Below are 20,641 nucleotides of genomic sequence, written 5' to 3'. Positions count from 1 at the left end.
CTGCCCTACAGCCTGACTCTGTGAATCTGACTTTTCCAAAGGTCCATGTGCAAAGTGAGATCTCACAGGGTTTGTCCTTCTCAGCTGCGTTATTTCCTTTCTCATTTTGACCTCCCATCTTTTATATCAAAAGTGATAGGATTTACTCCTTCTCCTCTTCCTTTCCTCTCTCCCTTTTCTGCTCCTGTTATCTTTTGGTTGAGTAGAATTTCATGGCACATTTTTTCTTGGCATTCATCATGTCACAAGCGTCTCCCATCCACAAGGGTGACAAGGATGGTGAATGGAGAGCCCTGGAAAGCCTGGCTGCTTGCTAGCTTATTTAGATATAGAGTCTTGCTTTCCCTGGGTGGCTTGCTTGAAACTCACTGTACAGCTCAGGGTGACATTGAGACTGTTTGTCTTCCTGCATGCCAAATGCTGGCATTGTAAGAGTGCACCATCACACACGGCTTAGATAGCAATCCCCTGCCCCCACACACACACACACACACACACACACACACACACACACACACACACACTTCCCGTCTTTTCCTTCTTTGTTTTTTCTTGTAGCACTGGGCATTGGACCCAGGGTATTGTATACATCAGGTGATTACTCTACACTGAGTTCTACTCCCAGCAGAGTAGCAGAGTGAGTCATTGCTTATCTTCATGAGTTCTTGTCTGTTCAGAATTGCCTCTCTCTAGATTTCTAGATATGCAAAAGATTCCTTCATGGTAGCATTTGTTAGGTTTCATCTGTTATGGGAGATAAGAAGTGTATATCCTAAAAGGCTTCCTGCTGCTCCAATTCATTAGCCTGACCCATGGAGCCCTTTGTGATCCAGATATTACCTGCATCTCTATGAAGTTTAATAAGCCACTAAACAATTGCTTTGGAAGCTGATTGTCAGCTTCATCACAAATTTACCCTAAAACACAGTTACTCTAATGTCAGATTCCACTTAAAAGAAATGGACACAAATGCCCATATAAAGACTGGTACCTGAATATTCATAGCAGCATTACTCTTTATGACCAAATGCTGAGCAACCCAGACTGGTGAAAGGGTAAACAGAATATGACAGCTTCACAGAACGGAGCAGGAGGCTGCTATGTGCAGTCATGTCCCACTTGGGAGGGCATGGCAGATTTTTCTCTTTGTGGGTGCACAGAAAGTCTTTCCACAGACACCCCACACCAATGCCCTGCTGCACTGGTCTCACGGCACTGTGTATGACAGTGTCACTAGGACAGTTGACTTTCCACTTTCAGAAAGGCCAGTGGAGGCCCTCAGCCCAGCTACAAGACTGATTTGTCTGTCTCTTCTTTCTCCTCCAGGACGAGGGAGGGGCTGGGCAAAATGATGGGCAGATGGTGAACACTTTTTCTCTTGCTATCATCTTCAACTCACACAGCTGTGGGCAAGGATCCATCAGGCTGATTGCCTATCTAAGGCATTAGGATTGGATTTGAACTTGCTCTGACTTTTAAGTGTTTACGTGGAAGGTGTTGAACGTATCGTTACCTGGCTCACTGGAAAACTTATTCCTAGGCATTTCAAGGAGGTGGGAGGTCACTTTTGAAGGTCAATTGGAATATAAGACACATAAGCTGCTTCTTCTTAATCCTATATTTCCCCTAATCACATCTGGAGCCTGGCACACACCCATGCTTTGCCATGTCTAATATGTGAAAACACCTAACCTAGCCACGAGCACGGACAAATCTCTATTCTGCTTTATACAACATGTCCTCAGTTTTTCAAATATGTATCTTGATTGAGTTTCAATGTCTCTGTCCCAACCTTGACTTTTATTGTTTTGGATGATCTCCTTCTGAGAGCTGAATTTCTGCTTCTTCCAGGAACCCCATGAATCCTCAGCTTGTCCTTCTTCTTGGTACCAGCAGACTTTGCAGCTGGTGCAGCTGGGAAATCTACACCCCCACCCTCAGTGAGGGATAATTATAGCAATTAAAGCTGAGACTAGTATTTCAAGGGATCAGAATTTCCACATTGCCATTAAAAGTGCTGTAATGTGCATTGAAGTTTGAGTGATAAACATTGTTCTTAATGATTTGAATTTTAAGACACTTGACTATCACTACACAAGTCTGAAGAATGGACAGCTAATGGAATCACATTTTTCCAGGGAACTAAAAGGCAGAAAGCATAGTTTAGCTGTTTGGAACAGGATAACAAGATTCTTCTTCTTCTTCTTCTTCTTCTTCTTCTTCTTCTTCTTCTTCTTCTTCTTCTTCTTCTTCTTCTTCTTCTTCCTCTTCTCTTCCTCCTCCTCCTCCTCCTCCTCTTCCTCCTTCTTCTTCTTAATCTGAAGTTAAAATAAGTAAACACACTTGGGATGGTAAAATGGTTCAGTGGCCAAAGACATTTATCACCAAGTCTGATGACCTAAATTCAATCCCTGAAACTGTATTATGAAAGGAGAGAATTGACTCTTTAAAAGCCCTCTGGCCTCTACATGAATGATGTAACATTCATCACACTCCCAATTAGTAAATGTAATAAAAATTAATAAAAGCCTTATGCTGTATATTGAACAAAACACACACAATGGGAAAAACTGAAAATAAATGATTTAATCTCAGATGACAATATGTCTGTATAGGTATCTAGTTCTGATCTAATTCAGTCAGCCAAAGACTGAATTTTCCCAGAGGACATTTGACATTTTATGAACCAGATTCCCTTCAGCTGCCCCTTTTCTCTTTTTGATGGGAAAATGTGGGAGCCCACAGTGACTCAGTTTCCATCTGGAGTCTATTCTGACTTAAAAGTCATTGAGGTCAAGCTTGCTTGTTTCAATCTCCTTGAGATCTATGAGAAAGTTCTGATTAGGTCCATGGGAAAGAACACATTATCTAACAAGCTTCTGATGGCAGCCAAAAGACACACAGAGATAGGGAATGAAACTGCTTGCTGCTAGCAGGACTCACGTGATAGAGAGTGAGCCTGGCTGCTCCTCGACTCAAGGACAGTGCAGGGAGATGGTTAACTGCTTATACTGGTTTTTCTTCTGCTTTGCCTCTAGTCTGTATATAAGCAGGTTCTAAATTCACCTCTGGGTTGTTCGGCATTGACCAGGCAGTCCTCCTGACTCTACCCCATATTTCCTTCTCTGCTTCTTTTATCTGCCGTTCCTCATCCTAGCACCCCATTTCAGGTACCCTAGCAGGTTTTGTTGGAAAAAGAGTCAACCTGTTGGAATCAGTCACTCTGGTCTTCCATGATCTCTAAACTCACCTGTAGGAATCAGTCACTCTGGTCTCCCATGATCCCTAAGCTCACCTGTTGGAATCTGCCACTCTGGTCTCCCATGGCCCATATCCTCACCTGCTGGAACTGGTCACTCTGGTCTTCCATGGCTCCCAGCCTTCGGGACCCCAGGAGCTGAGGATCTCCTCACAAGCATTAAGTTTGTGAACCTGAACAACGGCAAATGAAGAATTAGCAGAGATTTGTGTCTGTTCTAACCAGATCAACAGAAATGATAGCAATGCTTCCATCTAAGAGAAGATAGGAATTTCTTTTAAATATCTCTGTGACTAAGACAGCTGGTTGACCAGAATCCATTTTCTTTTCTATAACATGATGTTTTGGTTAGGGTTTTTATTGCTGTAAAGATACACCATGACCACAGCAACTCTTATAAAGAAAATATTTAATTGGGGTGGCTCACTTACAGTTTCAGAGGTTCAGTCCATTATCATTATGGCAGGACACGGCAGTATGCAGGCTGATGTGGTACTGGAGAGGTAGCTGAGAGCCCTATATCTTACAGGCAACAGGAAGTTGACTGAGACACGGGTCATATCCTGAGCATAGGAAACCTCACAGTCATCTCTCACAATGACACACTTCCTCCAAGGCCATACCTATTCCAATAAAGCCACATGTCCTAATAGTGCCACACTCTATGAAATTATGCAGTCAATTATATTCAAACTACCACATTCCATTCCCTGGACCACATAAGCATGTAACAATATCATAAATGCAAAATGCATTTAGTCCAACATTAAAAGGCCCCAGAACTGCAATTCTATGAGCTGGTGTTGGACTTTGTATTGAGGTCAGCAAATACTAGTCTGGAAGTCCCAGCTGGCTTAGATGTCATGGGATTCTGAAGAGCCTTCAATATGTCTGGAGGTGGGTCTACTCTGCAGTGTTTTCTGCATACATCCCAGTTTTGGCTGCTGAATCTTTTTGTCACAGGACATTTTGAGTAGCTCTGCATCCTGAGGAGCCACTGGGAAAGCCTATTCTCCCCTCGCCTTCTGTTACATCAGCTCTCTGCTCCACCAGTCCCTGAAACCACCAGGCAGTTACTGTCTTCCAACTGCCATCACATTCTGATCTTGGTACCCAGCATGTTCTGTCATTTGACTATTCTCCACCAGGTGTTTAAAAGCTTAGCTCAAAGCACACCCCACTGCAAATGCTTCCACTCTTCCCCTTGTCTTTAACGGGAACCTCTGCTGTTCCTACTGCCTGGGCATTTGATTTCCTTGTCTCCTCTCCAGGTCCCAGAACCTTAACCTCTGGAAGAAAGGCCCTTGTTTAGTTCTCCACCTTAGTCCCAGGACACACACATCAGGAGCACACTAGCTATTCAAGAAGGCCATACTTTCTAAATGTAGAACAAATTAATGCTGATGATGCTTTCTCTACTGTAGCAGAAGCAGTCCGTGCTCCCCTTCCATTTCAGAGCCTCTGGAACGGTTGGACTCAGCATGGGAGGCTCATTGTAGCCAATGGCTTCTGGAGGTCACATATGGAGACTGTGAAAACACACACGGGGAGCATCCGGGGAGCATCCTTCACCATGTGTGGTTGCTGACGAACTGTCTCACATCAAATCACAGACCCAAGAGGCACTAGTGGACTGTTCTTTAATGGGTGCAGTTGCTATAGCATCAGAGATTAGTCTGTCCTAAATACGGCATCACATCAAAGCTCTTAGAATGTGACTCAGGCTGGAATGTTGAAAAAACAGTAGTGTGGGGGATTTAGACAGGAGACTCGAGGGTGCTTTGTGTCCTCTGAATTCTTTCCTGTTAAAGCTGTGAGGTGTGCCTGAAGAGGAGACAAATAATCAGGAGACCCATGAGTACAGGGCAGTCCACCTGTCCCCAGACACCAGTTGTGGCTGTGGCAACAGATTGAGGAATCGGCCCTAGATGCCATGCCAACAATAACTGGTCGAGTTTGTGCTGAGCTGTCTACTTGGATTTCTTAAGTGCAGAAGAAAAAGAATATATGGAAAGTTGAAACCCAAAGCTTCGAGAAGTTTCTAATAAAGTGAATGAAATTTATTGTCTGCAGTGAGCAAACTTGATGGACATTTGCATAATTTGCCCAGGAACCCTAACAAATTCCTCTTGGAGTCACCTTACAGTAGTTGGAGTCCAGGACCATCATTTTAAGAAATAGGAAGATTTCTTCTTCCTGTCTGGAGAATATGAAAACTTAGGGCTTATGTCATAATCTCTTATGGAATTTGTGGAACTTATGGACTATTCAGTCCTGACTTGGTTTCAAATGCAGGAACCTACTCTCAGCTAAAACAGGTTGAGGGAGATTCTGTAAACTACAGACTCAGTGAAAGTAGTGAAAGTTTTACCATGCTAAAGGGATCTCAATGCCAACTGCTTCTTATAAGACAGTTGCCTGCTGCTGCCTTGTCCTTACAGAGACCTGATGTTATACTTTAGGTTTCAGACTGAATTTTCTAGTCATAGTGATTTTGTGAGGCAGATCCCTGATTCTGTAAACACAGTCACACCCAGAGGCTGGGGACAGGTTGATAGCCCTGTCCTAAAGGTTCCTAAGATTGCTAGCCTCTTACATAACAAAGTCCTCTTCTGAGGATTCAGATGGGACATGAATGTCCTCACACCCTGGAATCATTTTGAGATCTCAATACATGTTCACTCAAATTTCTTATATCTCCTTTCTGTCTTAATCCAAAGAAACCACCAACCATGCCTGCACATTGGTTTCAAACCACATCTTCAACAACCTCTCTTTCTTCAGTCAAATTGAGCTTACCCAATACATACATACACACATACATCATACATACATACATACATACATACATACATACATATCCACATAGTGCCTAAGAAAGTTGGGAAAAAAAGTTCCAAGTCGGCTTTTGTGCGTACAAAAGCATGTATCTTTTAAGAGGTCCTGCCAGCAGCAAGCACATGAATGGGGTTTGTGAGTGGGGGGGTGGCATGCTCCTCATTGACAGGAGGCTAGGCAGAAGTGCCTACTGGAGCTAGGGCAGGTAGACCTACTCTATGCTGCGGTCCACAGGCATAAGGCTCCACTCTCATTAATCTGGAGTGGGCAAGGCCAACCACTAAGCCATGTGCTAAGCAGAGACTTGCAGTAGCTGCTTGGCTACTTGGTTATTTAAGGTTTGGCTCACAGGGTCAGAAAAGACTGCAGAAGCATAAAGTCAAGCCCAGACCAAGAAAACATTTAAACAGATGCAAAAAAACAATGCATATCATCACTCTCAGAAAAAAATAGTGTAAAAATAGTAAAGTCTTTAAAAAGAATAAAGTAATACTAAAAAAATAAGCCATGTACAGGTGGGAAATACACAGGGTATCTTGCTCATGTATGGTGCTTTGTTTACTTTGAACTTTTAAAAATGCTAATGTATTAAAAACTATAGCTGCTGGAGACATTGGATTGTGGAAATTAAACCAACCTACATATTCTAAGAATGTCTTAACTTCAAAATGAAAGTCATAAAATATGTTATGTTGGGGGAGAGGTTATACATTTGCTTCCACAGGAAACAAAAATTTATGGTTTTCTTCAAAATCAATGAAGATCAAACTTGATTGGTGAAGAACTCATGCAAAAAGAAAACCAGAAAGCCTATAACACTGGTGATGTATATGCTGATCCCTCTTACATAGGAACACATCTGAGATCGGATGAGACATGATAAATCTTGTTGTCTATAGAGTCCTCATGACTACCTATTATATATTATGGATAGAGATTTATATTAGTTTGGTTATACAGTCCAAACAGACTTATAAAGTTAACAGATGCCTTTTACTTGCTCAAACATGAAACAAAAATTATCTTTAACTGACTTTGTGCACACTGAACATTCTATACTTGTGTTAATGCAGATATATGTTACCGTTACAAATTTATGTGCTTCAAAACTTTAGTCCAAATGGATCAAAGACCTCAATATAAATCCAGACACATTGAACCTCTTAGAAGAGAAAGTAGAGGGTGCCCTCAAATTAATTGGTACAGGAGACCACTTCCTGAACATAACACCAGTAGCACAGACACTGAGATCGACAATTAATAAATAGGACCTCCTGAAACTGAGAAGCTTCTGTAAGAAAAGGACACAATCAACAAGACAAAATGGCAGCCCACAGAATAGGAAAAGATCTTCACCAATCCCACATCTGACAGAGGGCTGATTTCCAAAATATACAAAGAACTCTAGAAGCTAGTCACCAAAACACCAAATAACCCAATTAAAAAGTGCAGAACTAAATAGAGAATTCTCAATAGAGAAATCTAAAATGGCTGGAAGACATTTTAGTGCTCAATACCCTTAGCCATAAGGGAAATGCAAATGAAAACAACTCTGAGATACCATATTACTACTGTCAGAATGGTTAAAATCAAAAACACCAATGACAGTTTATGCTGGAGAGGTTGTGGAGAAAGGGGAACACTCCTCCACTGCTGGTGGGAGGACCCTAAAAGAGACATAAATCAACACATGGAGAAGGGAGAAGATCTCCTGAGCTAATTGGGAGCATGGCAGGGGGAAGGAAGAGGGAGTTAGGAGAAAGACAAGGGGAAAAGAGGAGAGGAGAGGAGGACATGAGAGAGTTGAAAGATCAAGTTAGGGGAAGAATAGAGGAGAACAAGATAAAAGATACCATAGTAGAGGGAGCCATTATAAGTTTAAAGAGAAATCTGGCACTAGGGAAATGTCTAGAGATCTACAAGTTTGACCCCAACTAACAATCTAAGCAATAATTGAGAGACTACTTTAAATGCCCTTCTCTGAACATGAGATTGATGACTACCTTATATGACATCCTAGAGCCTTCATCCAGGAGCTGGTAGAAGCAGAAGCAGACATCCACAGCTAAACACTGAGCTGAACTCTGGAATTCAGCTGCAGAGAGGGTGGAGTGATGAGCAAAGGGTTTAAAACCAGGCTGGAGGAATCCACAGAAATAGCTGACCTGAACAAGGGGAGCTCATGGACCCTAGACTGATAGTTGGGAAATCATCATAGGACTGTTTCAGACCCCCTGAATGTGGATGCCAGTTTGGAGGTCTGGTTAATCTATGCGGCCTCTTGTAATGGATCAGTATTTATCCCTAGTACACAAATGGACTTTGAGAGACCACTTCACATAGAGGGATACTCTCTCAGCCTAGACACATGGGTAAGGGTCTAGGCCCTGCTCCAAATGATATGACAGACTCACCCTCCCTGGGGAGCAGAATGGGAATGGGATAGGGAGTCATTGGGGGACAGGGGAGGAAGGGAGGGAGAGGAACTCAGATTGTCATGCAAAACAAGCTTGTTTCTAATTTAAATGAAAAAGGAAAAATTGTGTGCTTTCAGAAAAAAAGAACCAGACACCAATGAAAACAAGTAGCCTAGGTGATCCAGCTTCTCAGAATGCCTCAGTTGCAATTCCCTCAAAATTCTGCATCCAGAACAATTTCAAAGCTTCTAGATGAAATGACCCAGCTTTATAGACTACTCAAGCTAAGACTTTAAGTATGCTATATACTTTTTAATTACACAGGGACTAAACAAAAAACAATACAGCTAGCTCTCCCAGGACTTGCCCATTATCCTAATTTTCTCAGGGTCCCCCAAAGATGACATTGCCCAGACAACAGGAATCAGTCTAGAGAACATAATGTCTACATTCCCAAGATGTAAAATGGGCTTTTGTTATTTAGTGGGTTATGGGTGTTTGTCATCATTTAGGGGGTTGCAAGTTATTGTTGGTTATGGTCATGAAAAAGGTTGAGCAAAGGAGATTAGATTCAAGGATGTCATTCTGAAGGGAAAGGGGGATATAGTATAAAATGGTGGGATAAAAGTGTTGATTGTTGAGTTTCTTTTGAATTAAAAAACAACTACTAGTCTCAAATATTTTATATTAGTCTGGATTTTTATATATTGATACAAATTGAAGGTTATTTTTTGTTATACTGTACACATATTTCTGTGGGGACACCAGAGCTTGAGCAGAGATCTACTTCCCCATCAGCCTGGGAGTAGGCAGCTGTAAGACAATGTTTACTAAAAACAATACAATGCCTGGGGCAATAAATTCCTGAAAAGGGCTGGCCCACGAGAACCACCCTGACCTCGACCTAACCGCCTCTTCTGACACACCCAAGTCAGTTTTCTGGTGTCAGAGAAGAACCAGTCAGGGGGAAGGAGGGAGCAGAAGTTTTTCTGGATGGAGTCCTTTTTTGGGAAGTTTTCTTGAGCCTTTTTGGGGCCTGCTTAAAGTTTTCTTTACATCATTGACTGGCCTCTGTGTCATCAATCCCTACACCCTCCACACATTCTCAGATATAGGATGCGCAGCAGGCACGGCAATTGGAGGTCCCACCGAGATCATGAAAGTGAGGTAAGTGGACAGGGTTAAGAAACAATGGGGAATAGATCTGGGAAGCTTGAATCATTACAGTACCAATTAAAAAAGTTACTTAAAGGACATGGGACTGCAGGCAAGTCTAAAACCCTAGAAGGCTTTCTAAAATCGATTGAATGAGCGAGTCCATGGTTCATTACTGGGGGAAGCTTAAATATCCCAGATTGGGAGGAGGTTCGCCATGACCTTCATTGACTTTTACGAAAAGAGGGATCTGAGTCCTTGCCCCCTACCACATAATCCTTATGGAGATTAATGAGGGGTGCACTTTTAACAGATAAGGTTCGTCACCGCAAGGTAGTTCAGGACGCAAAAGAGGCTTTTTTAGAGTTACAAGAGACAGAGACTCAAGCCTCCTTGAGTTCAGAGGCAGAGAGTGAGGATGAATCATCTGAAGAGACCCTGACTGAAACTAGAGGCTCCATTGTTAGTGAGGATGAGGAGGAGTCTCCTAGCAACAACAACAAAAAATGGGTAGAGATCTCCAGGCACAACCCAAAAAGAAGGACTCCGGTCAGAATCGATTATATCCTTCTCTGTCAGATCTAGAAAATGAAAGTAGCTCAGACTCAGACTTGTCAGAGTCTGAGAAGGAACTGTTACTTGCTGAGATCGCAGCCCTTAAAAAAGAACTAAAAAAGACTTGAATTAAGAAAAGACATGACAGGGAGAGAAACCCTTCTCCATACTCTGAAAAAAGGGACTCTTCCTATGATATAACCCAGTCCTTCTTGGACCTTGATGGAAGACCCAAAGGAGGGGTCCAATACTGCCTGGTGGTGGCCCCTGTAATAGAAGCTCCAGACCCGAACAATTCTGGGCAGGTCATTCGGTGTCATAACCCTTTAAGTTTTAAAGACATAAAACAACTTAAAGAGGCAACTCTAAACTATAGAGCACAGGCTCCCTTTACACTTTCCTTAATGGAATATTTTGCATCTCTTAACTTGACACCTAGTGATTGGCAGCAGCTTTGCCAAGCTACTCTATCTGGGGGAAATTATTTGATTTGTAGGGGTGAGTTTCAGGAAAAATGCAGCCAGACAGCCCAAAGAAATGCACAGGCTGGACAGCCCCATAGAAATGTGGAGATGCTTACTGGGAGTGGTCAATATGCCACCATTCAACAACAAATGCAATATGACATCGCAGTCTACACCTAAGTGGCAGCAGCGGCCCAAGGGGCTTGGAAAGCATTGCCTTCCAAGGAAGGAGGGGGATCACCTGTCCAAAGTCCTACAAGGACCCTCTGAACCTTTTCAAGACTTCATAGACTGTCTCAGTCAGGTAGCAGAAAGAATATTTGGGGGCATTGGGCCTGCGATGCCAGTCATCAAGCAGATGGCTTTCAAAAATGCAAATAAATATTGTAAGGAAGCCCTTTGCCCCTATCATAATAAAAGTCTAAATGACTATATCCGGATCTGTAGGGACATTGATGGGACTTTCATCCAGGGCCAAGTGTTAGCTGCTGCTATTCGGCCCCAAGTGGGGAAAGAAAGACCTAATCAGGGAGGGGGAAAACATGTTTCAGCTACGGCAGGGAGGGACACTTCCATAGAGAGTGCCCTCAAAATAGTACTACCAGTGTCAAGAGACCTGGTTTATGCCCCTGTTGCCGAAAGGGACATCATTGAGCCAATGACAGCCACTCTAAAACTGACCAGGAGGGAAATTTCCTTCCTGCTAATAATAATCAGGGAAACTGGAGGATGGCCCCACACTAGGACCCCAAAACCAATGTGTACGGGGCAATGACCCCTGCTCCGGGCAGTGGCAGGATTCATTTTCTCCCCCAGAGCAACCCCTTCATATCTCAGACCTTCTTAGAGCCACCTCAGGGAGTGCAGGATTGGACTTCGGTCCCTCTGGCAGGGCAATCCTTACACCTGAAATGGGGACCCAGGCCCTCCCTACTAGGGTGCATGGGCCATTGCCCCCAGGCATGGTCAGAATACTCTTGGGACAGTCCAGTACTATTCTTCGAGGTATCCAGTTACACCCCGGTGTTATAGACCAGGATAGTGAGGGAGAGATTAAAATAATGACATCAGTGGGCAGTGGGGTTGTTGCCATCCCAGCAGGAGAACGGATTGCTCAGTTACTCCTCTTCCCTACAGCTCCTTGTGAGGCTAGAAAAATTAAAGAGAAAAGGGGCAGCCAAGGTTTTGGAAGTACTGGCCCAGCAGCATTTTGGGTAGCCACTATGGAGAACCGCCCCCAGCTTACATTAAGGATAGAAGGCAAGTCCTTCAAAGGCATCTTAGATTCTGGAGAGGACATTTCTGTCCTCTCAGATAAATTTTGGCCCCCCCACCTGGCCGAAAGAGGAAGGGACAGTGACCCTCCAGGGAATAGGACAGGCTGTGCCACAAAAAAGCCTCAGATTCCTATAGTGGCAAGACTTTGAGAGCCACCCAGGGCTTTTTCAGCCATATGTTTTGTCTGGCCTTCCTATTAACCTCTGGGGATGGGACCTCATGCAAGAAATGGGAGTGGTCTTCACCACCCAGGTACCCAAGTCCAAAAGCAGGGGCCCCCAGATGATGCAAGGGATGGGCTAGAGTCTGAGGAGGGGACTAGGTAAATTAGAACAGGGAGAGGTTTGCCCAGTGGCATCCCTTCCTTTGGAGACCAGGGCCCCAGGGGATAGGAAGGGTTTTGGTCATTTTTGATGAGGGTCACTGTTGCGCCCCTAGCCCCCATACCCATCACATGGCTATCGGATGATGCAGTATGGGTGGAACAATGGCCCTTACCAGCAGAGAAACTTTGGGCGGCTCACCAGCTAGTTCAAGAACAATTGGAGGCGGGTCATTTGGTTCCTTCCATGTCCCCTTGGAATACCCCGATATTTGTAATTAAAAAATCTTCAGGGAAATGGAGGTTACTACAAGACTTGAGGGCCGTGAATGCGACCATGCAGCCTATGGGGGCTCTACAGCCTGGCTTGCCCGTGCCTGTGGCCATTCCTAAAGACTGGCATTTGATTGTCATTGACTTGAAGGATTGCTTCTTTTCTATTCCCTTGCATTCTCAAGATAGTCCTGGGTTTGCGCTTAGCCTTCCTGCGATTAACTTTAGGGAGCCTGCCCTTCGCTTCCAATGGGTGGTGCTCCCCCAAGGGATGGCTAACAGTCCAACTATATGCCAGATTTATGTAGCTACCTGTTTAGATCCCTTCAGATGTGAGTTCCCTGATGTTTACATTATCCACTACATGGATGATATTCTTTTGGCCGCGGCCGAAGAAAGACAATGTTACATAGCCTTTGCAGAGCTACAGGAGCTTCTGGAGGCCCGTGGATTTATTTTGGCTCCTGAAAAGATCCAAAAGAGACCCCCTTATACTTATTTGGTTCATCAAATTCGATAAACTGGCCTCTGGCCACAAAGACCCCAAATAGATTGTTCAAATTTAAAAACGCTTCATGATTGGCAGAGATTTTTGGGAGAGGTGCAGTGGTTTCGCCCTTCTCTTTCTATTAAAACAGGGGCTCTTAAAGCCCTTTATGATATTCTTCATGGGGATCCTGCTCCAACTTCCCCTAGACAGATTACCCCAGAGGCCAGGGATGCCCTACAATTGTTGTTAAAAAGTATAGAGCAAGTCCACCTTTGGCGCATAGATTATGGGCAGCCCCTTGTTCTGGTTGTACTTTCATCTAGCTTTTCACCCACTGCCATGTTTTGGCAGACTGGTCCTATTTATTGGATACATTTGTCAGCCTCCCCTAAGAAGGTAGTGGCCCCTTACTATGATCTGATTTTGCAATTGTTGTGGAAGGCGCACAAGTTTATCATCTACACCTTTGGAAACAGTCCTGATAAAATTATCCTTCCTTATGGTAAGGAGGAGGTGGAATATCTATAGATCTTCCATGATGGGTGGACCCTGTTTATTACATCTACAGGCACCCAGTTTGATAACCATTATCCCAATAGCCCCTTGATGCCTTTTTTTAAACAACACCCTGTGATTTTTCCCAAGATTTTAAAGGAGAACCCTCTAGTTGTAGCTCGCTCAGTCTTTACAGACAGATCCTCCAAGGGTTTCGCGGTGGTGGTTTCTTCTCAGGTGCAGAAGAGGGTACCCATACGGCAGATGTCAGCACAAGCCACCAAGTTGTTTGCTTGCTGAAGACTAGGGTCTTATTCACTCAGGAGCAGCTTTCCCACCAGCTCCATGAGCGGTATCATCTAAATGCCTGCTCCATTAAATTTCACACTGCGTGCCCCTTATCCATAGCTACACAGATTACCTCTCAGTGCCCTGATTGTGCCCCTTATCATAATTCTCCCAATGAGGGGATAAATCTCCAGGGCCTCAGGGCCAACCATCTCTGGCAAATGGATGTCACTCACCTGCCGCAGGCAGGGAAATTAAAATACATGCATGTCTCAGTGGTTACATATTCTAAATTGATTTTTGCCTCTCTCCACTCAGGAGAGAAGATTAAAGATGTTTTTTTCTCATTACCTGCAGGCCTTTGCCTACATGGGCATTCCCGATGCCCTAAAAACGGACAATGGCCCTGCCTATGCCAGCAATCGCTTTGCTGCCTTTTGCAGGGAACATTACATTGTACACTCTTTTGGTATTCCTCACAACCCCACGGGACAGGCTATTGTGGAGCGCACCCATGCCACTCTCAAACAATATTTTAAGAAAATAAAAAGGGGGATTATGTTACCTTCCCCAATATTCACTTATCCACCATACTTTACATTTTAAATTTTTTGACCATAGACCATAATAATTTGTCTGCTATGGAGAGACATTGGAACAAATCCTCCCAGTATTTGGGATGTGTCAGATGGAAGGATTTGATTACAGGATAATGGCAGCCACCCAATACCTACTAGCTAGGGTCTGAGGGGCTGTTTGTGTTTTCCCTCCAGGAAGTGAGAAGCCCATTTGGGTCCCTGAACGGTGCATCAGGCATGTCGATCCCAATACTACTCCAGATACTAGGAATGCTCACCATGATAAAGATGATCCAACCATTGCTGAACACTCAGGTAAGGGAAATATGGGCGCTGGTGAGGATCCCACCCATGTTGATGCTAGTTAGTCATTCCAGTTCCCTGTTCCTCAATTTTTATAGCACCAATAATACATTGGGAGCTGCTGCTGCCAATGAGAGATTAAAAAGTCAGAAACTAAGCATTCTGAGTTTCCCCCTCCTAAAGGGGAATCTCTGTTTTATTAAAAAATATTTAATTTCTCCTAGATTAAATCTCTAGGCCTTAGCCTGACACTCACCAAGGTTGGGAAAGAGGGGAACCCGAGAGATTGCCCTCAGTTGGAGGGTGGACTATGTAAATCTTAAGGCTTTTTGCCTGAGGGAACATCCTGGGTTGGAGGATGGATTGAAAATGGGTGAATAGCCGGGCGTTGGTGGCACAAGCCTTTAATCCCAGCACTCGGGAGGCACAGGCAGGCAGATCTCTTGAGTTCAACGCCAGCCTGATCTACAGAGAAACTTTCAGGACAGCCTCCAAACAATACAGAGAAACCCTGTCTCAAAAAAATGGGTGAATCAAAAAAATTGGTAATAGTAAAAAGGTAATGTATTAAGTAAAGAAAAAGACAAAGGTATATAAAATGGAAAATTCTGTTTGCATTTAAGTTCTATTTTGTGAGTCATCTCTAAAAACTTTTGGCCAAAAGCCTGGCCTCTCCACCTTGCATCTACAGAGTTACAAGGAGTAGGTATGGCTGTACCCCATGACTGTAGCTCAAATGGAGGAATGATGAAGGGCATACAGGACTTTTTAACCTTTTTAGTTCAAGGATAGGCTGGAGTTGTTCTTTTACATAGATTTCAATTAAGGAAGTTTCATTTCAACAGACTACTCATGACCTAGGGAAAAAGGATGACCGAAACATGCATGTATGTTCTGAATGTATGGTGTGGCCACACCGGTATATATGAAATGTGGTTGTGAATGCGTGAGTGTGAACTGCTTATATGATTAAAAGGATACTTAAATCCCTTCAAAAATAGTTAAAAAGCTACCTAAATTGCTTTAGATATAGCCAAAAGGATCATCCAGCCAATCTGTTAATGTTTTAACAGGAAATTTAAGATGCAAATGAGGCCTTGTCAACTAGTGAGAGCTCTACAGGTTAGATTGGGAAAGACTGTTCACAGACTTCAAATAATTTTCAAAAGTTATTTGGGACACAGTATAGGTTACAATCTTTGAGTGATTTTCAGAAGTTTTTGGGAAATACCTAATGGATATGTCCTTTTTAAAGAGCATCTACTAATATTCTAGATAGTGATCCCAATTCTCCTAGATAGTTAACCAAGGAGGGTAGACAAATCCTTCTACTGTTATGGTCCAGCTTCAACAGTTCAAACAAAATTTAGAAAATAAAAAAAGGGTAGTAATGTCCCCAGTCCCCACATGACTCATCAAATAATACACTCCTCATTTAAAAATGCTTCAGACAGATTCTGGCATGATGGAACTTGCTCAGGTCAAATTGAGACATCCATGCACTAGATTGTAAACTTTATCACTGTTTTGACCATCAAATTGTAACTGTAAATCACATGCAGGTTACCTTGTAACAGGAAGGCTGGTAGAATGTTATGGCCCAGATCTGGTGATGGGTACGTTGATGGAGAGGCGCTATGTCAATGGGGTCCTGGAAATGGTGGCAGTGGCGGTAGGCATTCTGGCTTTATGCCGAGCTCAAACGTGCCTTGTTCCAGAGGCAAGAGATCTGTAATCAAGTATTGCTTAGCTTAGCCCATGGCAATCCCAATAGCCATGAAGGTTGGTTACAGATGATTTAAGGATGAGGTTCTTCCATTGACGGACAACCTGTGGGGAAGACACCTCCCTCCTAAGACAGGGGTCACAAGGTCCCCCAAAGATGGGCAAGGGAGGGTGTCTCTACTTGACCTAAGCCAGGCGTGCCTCATTAGAAAATATAAAAGGGGGAATTGTGGGGACACCAGACCTTGAGCAGAGACCCACTTCCCCATCAGCCTGGGAGTAGGCAGCTGTAAGACAATGTTTACTAAAAACATGTTTACTAAAAACAATACAATGCCCAGGGCAATAAGTTCCTGAAAAGGGCTGGCCCATCGGAACTGCCCTGACCTCGACCCTTTCCAAATACTAACCGCCTCTTCTGACCCACCCAAGTCAGTTTTCTGGTGTCAGAGAAGAACCAGCCAGGGGGAAGGAGAGAGCAGAAGTTTTTCTGGAGGGAGTCCTTTCTTGGGAAGTTTTCTTGAGCCTTTTTGGGGCCTGCTTAAAGTTTTCTTTACATCGTTGACTGGCCTCTGTGTCATCAGTCCGACACCCTCCGCACATTCTCGGATACAGGCTGTGCAGCGGGCATGGCATATTTCTATTTTTTTTTCGAGACAGGGTTTCTCTGTATTGTTTTGGGGGCTGTCCTTGAACTCGCTCTGTAGACCAGGCTTGCCTTGAACTCACAAGAGACCTGCCTGCCTCTGCCTCCCGAGTGCTGAGATTGAAGGCGTGTGCCACCAATGCCCGGCTATATTTCTATTCTTGTTTAAGTTATTGTACCTATGAAGCTTATTTAAAATGTAATATAAAGTTTTAGTACTTAAAAATATTTAGGATAATAAACAAATACAGGTTAGTAGCCAGCCACCTATAATTGTTGACAAACTTGTAGTCTTGTTAGATATATTTTCAAGGTTGAAAAGATATATTTTAAATAGGTAGGTCTTCCAAGACCTAAAAATACGGCATTTAAGATGTTTTTAATAACATATATTCATATATTTGAATGCTTAGTCATCAGGGGGTGACACTATTAAAATGAATTAAAAGTATTAGGAGGTGTGGTCTTGTTGGAGGAAGTATGTCACTTTATTACGGGTGGTTTTTGAGGGTTCAAAGTCCATTCCAAGGCCAGTATCTCTGTTACTTCCTATGCATCTGTGTAATGTGCATACTTCCCACCAGCCTGGTCGCTGAGAGGTATAAGTCCCAAATGAACATGCAGAATGCTACATTAGTTATGAAGCTGTTGGCCTTTTGCTATGGTTTCTCATTGGCTAGCTCTGATTTAATTATTAACCCATAACCACTAATTTGAGTATTTCCACGTGGTCTTCTATTACCAGAGAAAGGGTGCAGATCTCTTACTCCTCTGCTGTCTTACATGGTGACTGACTGTTTCTCCGTTTCCCAGAATCCTCCACCTCTGCTACTCCCACCTATCTTGCTTCCCTATTTGTCAACAGTGCTCTATTTATCAACCAATAGGACAAACATACACAAAAGGACTTCCCCCATCACATCTGGATTTAGCACTTAACGATGACTCCAGTGCCTGCTGCTACACTCCCTTCCATGATGATAAATGACTCACCTTTTGAAACTGTAAGCAAGCCCCAATGACATGCTTTCTCTTATAATAGCTGCCTTGGTCATGGTGTTTCTCCATAGCATTAGAACAGTGGCTAAGACAGCCTCTGATGAGCAGAGTAATCAGGTTGTTCATAGCTGCTTCTGATTGGTTCCAGCAGACGTCGGGAACTGTGGGCTGTACATCAAACAGGCATCTTTCCTTCCTCAGATCCATGGCCATATAAACCATTCAGATGAAACTTCTCAGTGGTGGGAGAGAGAATAGGCGGCACACTAGGTACTCACTGAGTGTGGACTATTTACCTAGATAAGTTACTTGTACCTAATATCTATCTCAGATCTATCATCTTTCTGTACACATACACAGTGATAACATCTTAAAATATTTATTATCATTACTAGTGTGCATTTGTGTGTGTGTGTGTGTGTGTGTGTGTGTGTGTGTACAGAAAGATGATAGTGCATGGAGATCAAAAGACGATATATGGAATATAGAAATTGGTTTCCTCCTTAGGGATCAAACTCAGGTTATCAGGCTTGTTTACAAGTTTCTGTATTTGCTGAGCATTGTCACTAGTTCATGCTAGTAACATGAGGCAGGCCAGTGCATGTCATCATTTGATTAAGGCTTGGCTGAAGATACCTGAGCATATGGTGGTACAATTGATAAGATAGCACTCAATCATAATCTTACATGGAAAATTTGCCTGGTCAGTTGGTGTCCCATGGTGAACTTTCTAGCAAACCAAAGCTATCTATTTTTCTAGATAGATTTTGACGAGTGTGTGTTAGCTTCTGAGTCTCTTGATGCACAGTAGACAAATAGCCTTTTTAGTCTGTGATAACCAGCTCAACCTCAGGTCTTAGAAATCTTTACAAACCCAATTGTCTCTGTAATGCCTCTGCCCAGAGGCAAGAAGCCAAAGCTGGTTCCCAGGTGTGAACTCCCAGTTCTCATCCCAACAAGGGTTGCTTCCCTATTCCTAATTGGAAGAGGAAATGAGGAAGGTTGGTTGTGTAGAGTGGCTGAAACCTATTCCCCACAGATGTAGTTAATAATTTGTTTTCATCTATAGTTGGTAGGAAATGGACAAACTGTATTAATGATCTAACCTTACAAAGGTAACCAACAGAAAAAGCTTAAATTGACATATATATTGACAATCATATATATATGATTGTAGAGAATTGGTGAATTGGTGTAAAACAATAAATATCCATGTATATCATGGCAATAAGCAAATAAAAGATGTCTAAATTGTATAAACATTATTAGAACAGAACTGAGTCTCCGTAAATCCTTGTATTCCTGGTCAATTGATTTTGACAATTAGCCAGAATAATTCTGAAGGCAAAGAATAGCCTTTTTTTAAAAACAGAGTTTTGATATGTTGCCTATGGTATCCCAGCCTGGCTTTACTTGTAACCCTCCCTTTGCAGTCTCCTGAGCACTGGGATCACCACTCCAGCCACAACAGTCTTTTCAGTGATTGGTGCTATGATTACTGCATATCTAAATCAAAGGAGATAGTGGAAACTTTCCTTCATCATATGCAAAAAGTAACTGATAACTGATAGTAGTCTAAAATGGAGAACGATAAACTATGAAAACACTAAGAAACACAGGTACAAAACCTCCTGTTTCAGATTAGTTAGTGGATTCTTAGACCTGTTATCAAAAGCAAACCAAAAGCCCTAGATACAACTTCAACAGAACCATGGTCTGTCCGGGCTGCCATGACAGATCACCGCATACATGCTGGATTTGTTCCTCACAGGTCTGGAAGCTGAAAGTCTAAGAGTGACCATAGAGGACTCATTGTCTGTTAAGGAACTGCTTCCTGTTCACAGACAACTGTCCTCACAATGCTAGAAAGCAGGTGCTTTAGGAGGCTTCTTTTAGGAGGCCAATAATCCCAAGTGAAGGCAATTCCCTCATGACCAAATCACCTCACAGAGCTCCATGATATGATCACATGGGAGGGTAGGATGTTGGAATATAAAAGGAAGGGAGGAGCACATTTAGTATATAGAGACACATTCACAAACACACAAATGTATGTGCACATGTGATGTTGTTTTCACTATGACCAGCAGAAGCAGCCTAAGGAAGGGTTTCTTTGGGTTGACCGTTCAAGGGAATAAAGTCTGTAATGGCGAGGAAGGCATGTCATCAAGAATGTCCAGTACTGGCCACATTGTATCCTCATTGAGGAAGCAGAGAGCACAGGCAAAAAGTGATGCTGAACTATGAAACCTCAAGGCTTGCTTCTAGTGACCAGGTCCTGAAAGTTCCCCAACCTTCCAGCATAGCACCGAAATGAGGCCTGGTGTTGAAACACACGAGCCCATTTCACATCAAACCACCGCAAGGAAGACTCAGCTTCTGACGAGGCATGTGTGAGCCTAAGTGACCACTGGAGCGAGCAGAGCTGTTGCTCCCCTTGTGTTCCCAGTTGGTGAGTGTGACACCGGGGTGCAGAGTGTCACTGAAAACAGAGGGATAGTTGAACAGCAGCCGTGCCTCTGCCCCCACAAACTCCATGGCCTTACAAGGAATGAC

General features: G+C 43.2%; 1 long non-coding RNA gene across 1 annotated transcript; it reads right to left on the bottom strand.

The window, feature by feature from the left end:
- Window positions 1-2,283: 2,283 nt before the first annotated feature.
- On the bottom strand, window positions 2,284-16,349 carry LOC121140716. The gene is made up of 3 exons (XR_005877637.1): window positions 16,283-16,349; window positions 3,341-3,432; window positions 2,284-2,318 (listed from the first exon to the last, which is right to left on the bottom strand). It is a non-coding gene; the product is annotated as an uncharacterized LOC121140716 (long non-coding RNA).
- Window positions 16,350-20,641: the final 4,292 nt, after the last annotated feature.

This window comes from Mesocricetus auratus, unplaced genomic scaffold (assembly GCF_017639785.1).
Source record: "Mesocricetus auratus isolate SY011 unplaced genomic scaffold, BCM_Maur_2.0 Super-Scaffold_100006, whole genome shotgun sequence".
NCBI lineage: Eukaryota > Metazoa > Chordata > Mammalia > Rodentia > Cricetidae > Mesocricetus > Mesocricetus auratus.
Note: the sequence above shows the minus strand (reverse complement) of the source record. Positions and strands in the feature narration are given on the sequence as shown.